Here is a 12440-nt window from a genome sequence, read left to right on the forward strand (position 1 = left end):
AATGACACCAGCTCCACAATCTTTGGTTCACTGCGTGGATCCTCCTCTCCCTCCTCAGCCCATAGCCCGAGACTGGGAGGATCGATGAAAACACCACCTGAGCTCCCAGACCCCTTATATAAGTGAGCTCCCAAATGTGTCCTACACACTGAATTATAAAATGCTTTATTTTTTCTCTTTATTCTTAAATAAATGTAAATTCCATTTTGTGAGACATTATAGGCACTCTTATCATTCTGGAACATAGCACAAAGCAACACGCAACATTATAAATGAGGATACCCCCTACTAATTGGGCACAAGGCTTGCTCAGTGTGAGGCAAAGGAAAGACTACAACAGGAAAGAGAAGGGCATGCTGTGGAACACAAGGGAGATCCCATCCATTACTGGTCAATAGTGCATCTTGCTGCTCCTATTGGTCAATGGTACAGTTCCTTCCAACACAGTAATTTAAACATTCTCCCAAATGTTTGAGCCTCTTAATCTACATGACTTCCCGGCTCTTCAACAGTATGTCCAGATCAATTTTATGACAATGCAAAATGTAGATGAATTACCTTTACAACATGTGTGTAAACTAGTCCCTGTGAAATTATTTGAGATCTGTTATTATTTGTATGATGGCGGTGTCCAGAGTTCCCATTTAACTTAGGACACTCTTGTACTGTGCACTGCATACAATATAAGCAAAAATAGTCTCCACCTAGAGAAGCTTAAAAACTAAATAAAAGACATAACAGGTGTGTTTGAGTCATACACAACTTACTGGGTCCAATACAAGAGCAACAAGGGTAATACACAAGAGGTCTAATTAAATACTCTAATGATCCTTCTGTGACAGAGGAAGTGTGTAAAGTACACAACCAGGCTGAAAGGGAAAGAAAAAAAACAAGGAAAATGATAATGGAAGACATGGCAACAAATTAGTTAGTTCAAAGATATTAGGTTTCGATTTACTTTTTTTCTTTATAAGCATATGCTTCTTTGTTTAAATCTAATTATATCTCTGGGAGGAAAACCTTATATTTTACAAAAATTAAATTGTAGTAGTATTATTTTGATATGAAAAAGAACAGCTTGCCATAGCGTTGGGATTTATTATTACTATAATCTGCATTACAGGGGCTGTCTTGTGCTGGTTGCTGGATAGATGCATAAAAAATGAAGGTTTTTGTTTAAGACATCTTCACATGTATTAAAGTGCCATTGCTATGGCACATTACGTTTTTGTACCTGTAATATGACATACTGCATAAACTCACAGTTGCAGGCATTAATGCACAGTAGCAACAGAACACGGCCTTTCTGAGGTGCTTAATGTGCAGTAGACTAATTCTACTGTGCATTAGCACAGTTTTTGCCATGATGTGCTAATGCACAATAAAAGTAGTCTACTGCGCATTAGGAATCTCATGTAAATGTGCCCATGGTGTGACAAAGAAATAGGAGTGAGAGGATAAAGGACAGGGTAACTGTCATTTAAACATATTTTGCAGAGACTGGTTGTTGTGTAAATTAGGATTTTTTGCTTTGATGATTAAAAAGAATAACCAAAGCAGTTCCCCACTAGTTCTGGGGATTTTTTTCAGTGAAATAAACCTTGAGCAGTGTATATTGTGGCAGAAGAGGGAAAAGATTGTGTCCTAGTAAGTTGGGGGACATGCCAGCTCATCCAGGTACCACCCTGCCATGCTGTTTCTTAAATGGATACTTCAAGCTATTTTGTTAGATATTCATTCTCTCTGTTTCTTTGCCATGACAGTTCTCATTGTCTGAGAGATTAAGAGAAGAATTTCAAATGAAGGACTTACTTTATCAATGATACATCAAATACAATCTAAACACACTCAGGAGTGAAGGGTACCATAGTAAACTACATGTTGTGAAAGCCTCATCAACTAAACAGATTACTTCATTTCTTCAAGTCATTTTACAACATCCAAATAACCAAAGCTATTAACATCATTTTATTTTGAGTCCCCTATATACATGAGGAAGGTGAATAAAAAAGGCTTTATACAAGTATTCATTTAAAAGTTAAGATGAATTCATTTTAGAAATGGTTGCACCCCCTTTGAGCGATTCTTTTTTGATTGCATGAACTCTCATTAAGGTAAATGAAAAAGAAGAAAAAATATTACAGAACACTTGCAATATAATTTAAGAGAAAAATATTTAAAGAGAATGCGTTTACTTTTTGAGAAAGTAGTTTGGTTAAATTAAAAAAAAAGGGGGGGGTTATTCTGGCAAACAAAATTTCCTTTACGGCTAAGTACAGGCAGTCAAAAATCCAGAGACTGAATTTATATGATCTTTGCAGGTCAGTCTAAATTGTGTAGATTTAACCCATAAGCAAGTGAACAGACATTCACTTTTGATTCTGGAACTGCAGCCACATGCCTGCAGTGGCCCAGGCTAGAAGCCGGGGGTTGCTAGAGCATTCCTGCTGCTTGGCTGAAACAGACTGCTTAGGCCAAGGCTAGCCCACCCACCTTGTACAGGGCAGTTTGCAGAGAAGGTGCAAAGCATCTTGAGATGCTGGGAGACTGTGGGTTAACTTGAATCTAGAGGGGATCTGGGACAAATAAACTGATTTAATCTAAAGCAGTTAAGTCTGATACTACATCCGTCCAGGTTTATCTTAAACTGGATTCGGCCATTTGAAAGCAGTTTATGTGCACTGAACTTCTGTTGTATTACAGATTTGAGTTGGTTTCCTATTGCTTATACTGGTTGATGTGTAACTTCTGTCCCTAACCTAGAACACATTTCTTTCCTTCAGCCTCAATACAGCTCATTAAGATAAAGCCGATTTTTGGTTTTCTTTTCCTGCAACAAACTGAAGATGATCTCATAAAATATATAAAATATATAGTACATTATATATTATGTTATATATCAAACAATGCTTAATACTAAAGGTAGACTACATTTCTACAGTCCCATACAAAAAGAAAATAGTGAACCATTTATGCTAACTTTTTAAAGACCTTACACAGCACACATACTAATAAAAATACATGGAAATGAAAGCAATGAATATGGGATAATTTTCTGTGGCATAGGACGTAGTTTAACACAGCATAACATTCCATAAGCCTGCCATGAGAACGCTGAAGCAGAGGAAATTTAAAAAGTTAAAAGAATCCCCTGATAACATAGTTCACAAGTAAAGGTCATACAATCATACTATTACTTCATACAACCCTGAGAATAAAAAATGGTTATGCCTGTCCAATCAAGGAACGGGACTATCCCATGTACCTACTCACTAATAACTTAGACAGCTGAGCTCACACAGTTTATACATAAACTTTTCCTATGCCATGCATAGAATAAATAACATTCGAAAGACAAACTCAGTAAAATGTGAACAAAATGTCAGTTTCCCAAGAATTTTTCCATCATTAGAGATAGCTAAAATTCACCAATTTGTTCATTAAGATCTAATACAAGTAATAATTTGCAATCCTAAAATGACTTCCACCTCAGTACTGTAATGCTAATCCTGAGCAATTAGAATCCAGGAACAGTTTCACAAAAATCACGAGATTGGCTTAGAAGTAGTACATACAGTGTCTATTGGATTTTTAGTTGCTTTCAAGCTTTTCTGCCCAACCACATTGACAAAATCATACTTTAAAAAAGAAGAAAGCTAAGGTTCTCTGATTATTACAGAATTCCAGAAATTAGGATCTGAAGCAAAAAAACAAGCACTTGCAGACTGTGATCAGTCTTTACAAGTTGGTAGCATTGTGAAGAAAAAGAAGGAAAAGGAGAAAAAGGAGGAGCAGCATTGGGAGTGGGGAGGAGGGCAGCATTAATAAACTGAGGCTCCCAAATCCCTGTCACATAGGGACTTTTTTTTTTTAACCATTCCTATGCTTTCTGTAGTCCTATGGATGGCTTTGTAATTTAATTCACACTTTGCCCTTCTATGATATCTGCTGAAATAGCACAAAATAAATCTAGTAGTTTAGAATCTGACAGCAAGGGTCCAATGTGACATGGCCTGAGGGACACATGGACATTTTACTCTGAATTTAAAGCTGTGAAAGGGGAAGAAGGGGAACATGCAAGTGATCTAATTTGTTAAGCTACTCACATGGTGTGGTAAGCTAAGAGCATTCAGAAAGCAAAATAAATTTTAAAAAAAAGCAGAAGAGAATGCGATGGGAAATCTGACATAAATTTATTAGCATTAATCAAAACAAGTGAAGAGTCAAAGGAAAGTAGAGTTTTAGAAGGCTTCTTGTAACTGAAATGGGCACAAAACCATTCTTTGAATGATTTATCATTGAATTTAATCCTACAGCCAGAGGTCTGTCACTCATGGGTAATGTGTTTCAGGAATGTAGGCTCAATCCATAATACCCAGATTGAATTTGATTTTATACCATACAGATTTTTTTTTTAAATTCCTTTGCTAGTAATACAATTTTGCTTATTTTTCTATACAAACACATTTACCTGCCAAGAACATATTTCTGACATGCATAATTTCAAATAATTTGAACTTTATACCAGGTGCCAACAGATCTACTGGACTCTGTCTAAATGGATTGCAAAACCAATACCTAATGTTTTAATGCATTAGGAAAAAATTGTTACTTAAAAGGCAAAATATATATAGTACTGCTTGTGAGTCCAATTATGGAGGATTAATGGAGAAAAAAGTTCAGAATCATATGAAAATCTTAACATATTCCAAAATGTAACATGTGCAAACATTATGCAAACATAAAATATTCCATCTAGGCTTATACTCTGCCTTACTAATCAATAAAAAGGTTTGGAGTTTCTTCAAATATAGCATAAGAAGGAAGGGTCAATAAATAAAATAAGCTTGTTTATAGCCTTGCATATCACCCAACTAATGACATCAAGACTTAAGGACCACTTTTAAATTTGTAGCTAGAGAATCTCTCAAACAGATTCTCTGAAAAGGTACGCAATCCTTATAAGCAGCTAAATCTGGTTTATTGGGCCCTGCATGCCTGTTTAAAACTGGATTTCCAGTGCATCAGCCTAGCTGGGTTTTTTCCCCTTATCTGCAAAATTACAAAACTTTAAAAATGTAGGAAATTACATTTCTAAGGGGTAAAAAGATTTCTTAGAATTATTTAATTAAATAGTAAAACCTTACATTTGAATGTAACCAAAAGGGGCAGCTTCATAGAGCCAGACACTCCTATATATTGAGCTCTAACATCAGCTCTTCTTCCAGTGTACAAAGGCAGAGCTCAGGTGTCTTAAGACCAATGTGGCCCCAGCTAACCACTAGCATATCTCCTCTTCTACAACAGTGTTCAGTGTACTTGAATACTTTCAGAGTAAAGTAGGAGGGGGTAAAAACTTAAAAAAACAGACATTTTAGAAAAGAATGGGGGGTCAAGATGTGAACAATCTTCTTTTATTTCTAAAGCTTACAATGAAAAGTGCACACATCTGGCTTGTTCTTTTTGCCCCATCTTTGTACAATGTGATTTAGTTATGATAGTTTCTTGCCTTTTTATTCAGGCCTCATAAAAAAATAAAGGAGTGTGTCTATATTATATTAGATGTATGCCTAAGTGACAGCGTTGGTAAAAATCATGGCCTACAGAACTAGCTACACATGATATGAAACAAGTACAAATGGCACATGCACGTTTGGAAAATGGTGCCTTATGCTTTTGAAGTCCACATATTAAAAGCATTTAGAAGCATTGTTATTAACTTACGGGAAGAACTTGCAGGTAAATAAAAGATAGAGATAATGGCTTTCAGCACCATTATTTATCTGACACAAATCATTCATCTTGCTTTGTGTAGGAGTGTTCTAGATTTCATTACAGTAAAGATTGATTTAAATAAAACCAGCTCCCTTAGTCTTTTAAAAGGAGCCATTAATCCTCCATAAATTTTAATGTCAGGATTTATTTTTCTACTATCAATAAATACCATTGCAGTATATCATAGGAGGTTTGTGCATTGTGGCTCTTTTTGAATGGAGTATGAATCAAAAATATCATTCTAAAGCTAGGTTTGAAATGTAAATTGAATGCATTTTTAAACAACAGCTGAGAAAAAGGAAAGTGCACTGTACACAAATGTTGCTCTGTGGGTCAGTTGGAAAAATATAGGAAGAACCTTAGAAGTACATTAAGTCTGTCTCTGTGAACAAGAAGAGATTTAGTTAGTTATTTTAATCCTGTTATCTCACTGGCTCACATTTACAAGAAACACTTTTCTTCTATTCCATCTTCACCTTCCACCACCTTGAGTTATTTCTGATATATACAAAGGCAACAACTAAAGGAGGTGGAAAAGTGCTAATGCCCTACTAAATATAGTGTTTTTCAGCAGTACATGTGATATCAACAGTAACTTTCTCTCTGTTTTTGTTTAAGTTAATACCCTCTGAAGAAATAGTGTGCTAATTGAGTAGACTTATTCTACAGAAAATGTTTCCACATTCTTTCATGAATTTTCACGTGGAAAAAGGTTCTTAACAAAATTTCCAGCCTATATATTTGACAATGTGAAATAACATTTTTCTTCACTACACGGCAAAGGTAGGTTAGACTAAATATTTCCAGTTACATTAAGGCATTAATAATGTATCACCTTTTCTATAGCAAGGATTTTAAACAACACTGCTTTACTTGCCTGGAGGATACTGTCACAATGTACAGAAAAATCAAATCTTTGAAATACAAAAGGTAAAACTGCAACAGTTTTCTATTTTAAAACCCAAACACATTGCATATATACTATGGAGTGTGTGTATAATTTCCAAGTAAATATATTTTACAGAAGACATGGATTTATCAATAGAACGTGAAGAAAATATTTAATAAGAGGATACTTGCAGGGTTATCATAACACAATGGCTTGTCCCTTTAAGCATGGTCAGACAGCCCTGTTAAGGGTATTTAGCTGTGGGTCTCCTGGGAATGAGGAAGCACCCCATTGGCTGAGGGGAAAGACTGGCAAGGAACAATTTGAGAAAAGGAAGCAAGTGGAGACTTCAACTAGCTGCCAGAGGGAGCCAAGCTGCTGGCCTGGGAGCCAGAGCTGACAAAGGGGTCCTCCTTAAGTGTCTAGAAAGTGGCAGAAAGGTTTGGTTGCATTTATTTGTTTGGTGCATACTTTAAGGACTGTGTTACTGGGAAACTAAAGAGCTCCTCTGGTGCAAAGTCATACAGTGATATTCAGCCTATTATACCATTCACATGTGAGCTTTTTAAATATATATTTGTTTCTCCTACAGAAAGGACACCATGAGTCAATTTATCAAGAAGAATCAAGTCAGCTGCCAATGTAATCACCACAGGGCACTGCTTCTGTCATTGCAACAATACATTTGCCTGGGCATATCACGCTAACTAGCTATCTCACTACATTTAGCAGAAGAGACTGGCGAGTCATTATTTAATTCAGTACAGATACACATCCAGGCAGCATATTAAAGTCTTTGCATTGGCTTATATGCTGATTTAAAATGACAATTTAAATGTGCTCTTGTATAATGGTAAAATAATGCAAGATTTAATAGCATGGTTTACTCATTTCGACACCAAGCTAAATTACAAACACATTATCAACATGTAATGAAAAACCAAAAAATTAAGTAGGCATAGTAAAGGTAACAGAAGCATGAAATATGTAAGCTATTCTTCTGCTGTTTATACTATCAATTTTTCTTACAAGTAAACTTAACAAAACATCTTCAATTTCATCCAGTTATATTATACACAATTATGAAGATGCAGTAAATCAGACATTTTAAAACCATTGCCAATCATTACCATCCCCCAAATGCTGAGAACAATGACCAAAAAATGAAGAAGGAAAAGATCATTTTAGGTGATTATTAAAATTTGCATCTAGGGAATGGCCAAAACCAGACATGGGTACAAACTGCAAAATCTAGCTTTCTCAGAGTTCAAATGTCCTCGGAGTTCTGAGATTTCAGCTCATCCCATCATATTATTATTAGGGATGAAATAGAAACTTTATGAACTAAAATAGGATTATTTTTTTTTAAGTATCATTGTGGTTCAGCCTATATCCAGCAAAGTTAATGCTGATTAATGCTGGTGAAATGCTATGTTGGATCAAACCACAGGTTCATCTAACCCAGATCCTGTATTGCAAAGTATTTCAAAAAATCATATATACAAGAAACAGCCACCCTTAGAATTCAAGCCCAGACCTTTTGTACGATTTGCCTAACTGAATTCAACCAAAAATATTTCCGGCTATGTTTGAATTTGTATCTGTATGTGTAGCCCCATGCTGCATTAAAAAAAACAGCATATATCAGTGACTAGACAGCTCACTATTCAATAGTTTCATGATCTGGGACTATGGCACTAAAGGATATTGGATTCTTAGCCTCTCTTATCAAATTCTTAGCCTCTCTTATCAAACTTGCAAAAGCATTCCTTATATCATTGTCAACATAAATAAGATTTAGTTCCTTATCTCTAGCATTTTAATCTTCTGTTTCATCAGCCAGGTTATCATAGAAGTCCACAGAGAAGTCTGTGGACCACTGCAGATTAAATATTCATTGCATCTACCAGGCCATCACTTCTGTAGTTAGGTTTCTTCAGCTGGGTACTTGAAAAGCCTTTTAAATGTCATAGTTTCTGTGGGCATACTACTGCAGATGGTCTACTTCCATGAGACAGCTGTTTGGTTGTCCTCATATCTATGCCATGTCCTACCCCCTACTTGGAAAAATTAATAGCTGGCTCATGCTTTCTTTTAAAGTGTGTGTGTTGGGGGGGTGGGAGAGGCATGTTTAAATATACGTATTGGACCTTGGGTCAAAAGCATATTCAGCCTTGTGAATAAACCTGGAGAGAAGTCCATGGTTACCATAACCAGTAATACACAGTTTCTGTGATCATTTCTACCACTTGGAGGTGTTATTTTATGTTCACTCTCTTCAGTTAATGGTTTGAAATTCAATAGCATTTTTAATTTGAATATAATTAGTATTTTGAAAGGCATCGTTCGGGAGACCTCTTTCCAAGGGGCAGAGCAAAGACCTGTTTACCTCTACTTGGCATCGAGATAGTAAATGCCACACCGTGAAGACAACTTGCTGAGAACATCCTTGTCTGTGTTCAGGTGTGAGACAATTTTCCCTTTCAGGAGGTATCTTATATTTCAGGAGCCTTTGTTCCCATATGTTTCAGCTAGCTTCCTGAATAGTTCCACACAGCCCTGCAAAGATTGATTTTCATTATGACAAGCCCAATGGGAAACTTCCAACTGGTAAGAAAGAATGAGTCCACAAGTTAAACTTTATTTTAAGACACTGGTAGGGAGTTCAGGTTAATAGTTCCTTTCCATCTTATTTACCATAGAAGAAATACTTGTATTAAAAAGAATATGTGCATTGAAAGTTTCAAGGTTACTTTGCTAAGTTTTTTTTTAGTCAGACGAAGCATTTAAACCAAAATAAATGCTTAAAATATATGTATGTAGGACATTAAATCCTTGTTGTGTATAGTCACAGCCCTCTTTATAATACTCCAGGCATTTATAAGAGTAATTTAATATACGGGAGCAAAGAAGGTCTCTGTTGGCTTAGAAATGGTATTTTAAAGGTTTGTTTTTTGGGAATTGGCATATATATCCCTGGAAACAAGGCCTCTGGGTCCTAAATCCAGAGCCAATAGTCTCCTTGTGTTGCCTAGATCTTAGGTGCACAAAAAATTCAGTCACTCTCCACAAACGATAACAAATTTAATAAATCACTAAAGTTCACACTTAAAAGGCATACATTTTGCACCTGTTCTGTGCAAAACATCCAATCAAAACTACATAAAAAGGGTTTAAAATATTCTTGAATCTGGGTTGTGGCTTAACAACGTATTTATAATGCTCCAAAATATTTTAATACATTTAGGTTTGTTAGTCTTGTTTTCTACTCTCTGAGTTGCCAAACTCTCAGGTCAAAGAACTTTCATGTCTGAATTTGCAACAGTAAATTATTTCAAAACAAATAGGTCCTTGGAGATGTATGGCTGTTATTAAAACTGGCAATTCCTGTGAACCATGTGAAAAGCATATTGAGGTTAATGCCATTATTCTACATTTCTCTACTGTTTTATTCTTTATGCCTTCACAACTACTTTTTATTATTATGAAAAATGTATTAGGGCTAGGTGCAACAGTTAGCACAAAGCAAAATATCAAAAAAATGACTAGAAATCCCAGTGCAAGATGAACAGATTGTGTACACAGTGCTTCTGTTAAAAATGTATGTAGTGAATAATGCATCATAAAAGGTTTAGATTTTTTAAGTGGGCTTTTCATTCTTTTTATAAGAGTTATTTGCTGCAGAAATAGTCTGGGTAGATTGCTGATAATATGTCAAGAATCTGACAACAAAATATAAAGAAAGGAAATATATGTACAAAAATATAGGCATAGCTATCTGTGTAATAGAAAGCTTATATTCACCAATAGTGATATGAATAGGTCCCATAAGACTTTAGTTAGAAGCTAACCTCTCCAGGCAATTGATTTCATACCGTCTTCTACCTACACCTACTCCATAATTATATTCCTTTACATGTTTTGTGCCTTTCATCAGAAAATCTTCTGCTACTATACAAAATTATTATGTACTTGACAGATGAGGAAACTAAGCTACTGAGATGCTAATATGCAACTTGCCTGAAGTCACATAGCCTAGCAGGGCAGAGTTCTTCCCAAGTTCTAGTTCCTTGACCCAACCTTGTCACTATCATCTATTAGTAATGTCATGCTGGCCTTGATTCCTTTTGATACGCCTGGCTAAACTAGTTCTGATAAATTGTGACTGGCCCTCAAGTGCACATCTCTATACCTGCACATAAAAATGAAGTCAAACTTCAATTAGCTTGGAAGAATTCAGCAACATTTTGACCTCAACTCTCTTTTGTTCCTAGTGAAAATTCTGGATTCAGTCCCAGCCTGGAAGCAAAAGTGCCTAAATAGTTGTGGACAAAGTGATCCCTAGTTCCACATTCCAATCAAAGAGATCTAAGCAAATATTGAACTTTGAGGTATTTATCCAAACATCAAACATGAGTCTACATTGTGTTGCTATAATATGCTTCTATGGCAACCAAAAGCTGGACATCATTTGTGAAGTGCTACCTGTCTAACCTCCTTTCTCCTGTGCCAAACCATATTTTCCACTAATTAAATGGGGACTGAATGAGGCACAGAGAGACTTCTGCCATTTTCCTGTCGTGTGTGTGTGTGTGTGTGTGTGTGTGTGTGTGTGTGTGTGTGTGTGTGTCTGGGAAGGCATTGTACACATAGACATAGATAGTCAAAGAGTATCATGCCCAACTTGGAGGCAGCACCTAGTTGCAGCACCACCAAAGAAAACCTGACCAGCCTGATGACCCATTGCCAAGAGAACTGGCAACCTCTAGTGGTGGCTGCTGCATAGGGTCCTGACCACAGGCACTTTTCTCTGCCACTTCGACCTGGTGGCAATGGTAGCCTGCCCTTGTTCTGCAAGGAGGATGTGGAGCAGACTTTTTTGTGCCTTCCTAGACTATCTCCAGCCACTCTTTGCTGCCCTTGGCACCCTCTTTGGCACACTAGACTTGGAATTCTCTGAGACAGTGTATATCTTCTCTGTCCTATACTGAATGAGTGCATGTCACATTTGAATTTGCAACATTAACCTTGCAACAAAACATGAATCAGTTTGTGTTATGCTTCGCCACTGAGGAGACCCTCTGCAAAGTAGAAGACAGACAGACAGAAAGTCCTACATCTATAACCCCATGGGGTGCACCCACACATGCAAACACATGTTCTTGCAGCAGCTCAAATAGAAGTGATGCAAATTTGAGCTGGGGTTTTTTGCCTCAGCACACGTGCCCAGACATCCATTTTGCTGTGGACCAAATAGTGCCACTTGGGCATGTCCAGACGAGCGCACACGTGCCTCTTGCTGTATCTCAAAGCCCTTTGAGGCGGGGCAACAGGCACATGTGGGAATGAAAAAATGTTCCCTGCACTTCAAGTTTGCAGCACAGGTAGAAAATTAGACCCCTGGATATCCAGGGGTCTAAAAAAATTGAAATTTTAAAAAGTGGAGTAGGTCACAATCCTGGACCATGCCCTGAGGCAACCGGAAACTGGGTCCTCCACGGAGATGCTCTGGCTTCCAGAGCAGCTCTGTGGTTGGCCCCTTGCCCTGGTGCTGAAACAAGCAGCTGGCTGGGCCACATGTTCAGCACTAGGGCTCCAGTGCCGGTGAGTAAGGGGTCAGGGGGCTGAAGAGTGGTGGAGGAGACTATGGGGGGGACCCCGATAGCTACACCAGCCCTCCCAACTCCTGCCCTGGCTGGCCCTTCTCTCCACCTGCCCCCCCAAGGTCTCTGACCCCTGCCCTGGCCAGCCCCTCCCCCCACCAGCCCCTGAGGCC

General features: G+C 37.4%; 1 long non-coding RNA gene across 1 annotated transcript in view; it reads left to right on the forward strand.

The window, feature by feature from the left end:
- The window catches only part of LOC109322079, a 23369-nt gene that overhangs the window by 7143 nt on the left and 3786 nt on the right, over positions 1–12440 (forward strand). Inside the window, exon 3 of the long non-coding RNA XR_002104312.1 lies at positions 8528–8535. This is a non-coding gene — a long non-coding RNA (uncharacterized LOC109322079). The remainder of the gene's footprint in view (positions 1–8527; positions 8536–12440) is intronic.

Source organism: Crocodylus porosus, unplaced genomic scaffold, assembly GCF_001723895.1.
Source record: "Crocodylus porosus isolate Cpor-Errol unplaced genomic scaffold, CroPor_comp1, whole genome shotgun sequence".
Classification (NCBI taxonomy): Eukaryota; Metazoa; Chordata; order Crocodylia; family Crocodylidae; genus Crocodylus; species Crocodylus porosus.